Below are 1,260 nucleotides of genomic sequence, written 5' to 3'. Positions count from 1 at the left end.
ACCACCGGGCCGTGGCCCGATTGGTACCGGGCCGCAGAAGAAATGTCGGGGACATTTTGAACAAAGAACATCTTTGGGAGTTTTTGGACAAGCAGGATTTTTTGGGGAAATGATTAGGGGCGTGAATGTCCTGAATGAGCTGAATTGGTTGATGTTGGAATTGTTTAAATTAGTGAAGAAATGTTGAATTTGTAACAGTTTTTAAATGGAAAAATTCCTGGAATTTTGGGAAAACCAGGAATTAGTGTGCCGTGAGATACAGTCTGGTGTACCGTGGAAGATTATCTAATTTCACCTAGTTTTTTGAAAACCAGTAATTATTGTCTGCAAATTATGTGTTGTTGTTGAGCTCAGCAGAATAACCGTGTAATACTCTTCCATATCAGTAAATGGTAAATGGGTTGTACTTGTAGAGCGCTTTTCTACCCCTTTTTAAGGAGCCCAAAGGGCTTTGACAGTATTTCCACATTCGCCCATTCACACACTGATGGTGGGAGCTGCCATGCAAGGCACTCACCAGGACCCATCAGGAGGAAGGGTGAAGTGTCTTGCCCAAGGACACAACGGACCTGACTAGAATGGTAGAAGGTGGGGATTGAACCAACAACCCTCAGATTGCTGGCACAGCCACTCTACTAACTTCGCCACGCAGGTAGATAATTGCTTTGTAGATGTCGGAAACAGCGGGAGGCAGGGTGCAGGTAAAATGGTATCTAATGCTTAAACAAAAAATAATCAAAAGGTGAGTGTCCCTAAGAAAAGGCATTGAAGCTTAGGGAAGGCTCTGCAGAACGAAACTAAAACTGAACTGGCTACAAAGTAAACAAAAACAGAATGCCGGACGACAGCAAAGACTTACTGTGGAGCAAAGATGGCGTCCACAAAGTACATTCGAACATGACATGACAATCAACAATGTCTCCACAAAGAAGGATAAAAACAACTGAAATATTCGTGATTGCTAAAACAAAGTAGATGCGGGAAATATCGCTCAAAGGAAGACATAAAACTGCTACAGGAAAATATCAAAATAGGAGTGCAAGACAAAAACTAACACTACACACAGGAAAACAGCAAAAAAAACTCAGAATAAGTCATGGCGTGATGTGACAGGTGGTGGCAGTACACCTCCTTTGAGACAAGAGCTAAAGTGATACATGCTTGGTTATGGTTTAAAGCAGTGGTCCCCAACCTTTTTGTATCTGCGGACCAGTCAACGCTTTTTTTTCTTTCTTCTTTTTCATGAAAAAGGGACGTTTT

Source organism: Nerophis ophidion, linkage group LG16, assembly GCF_033978795.1.
Source record: "Nerophis ophidion isolate RoL-2023_Sa linkage group LG16, RoL_Noph_v1.0, whole genome shotgun sequence".
Taxonomy (NCBI): Eukaryota; Metazoa; Chordata; class Actinopteri; order Syngnathiformes; family Syngnathidae; genus Nerophis; species Nerophis ophidion.
Note: the sequence above shows the minus strand (reverse complement) of the source record.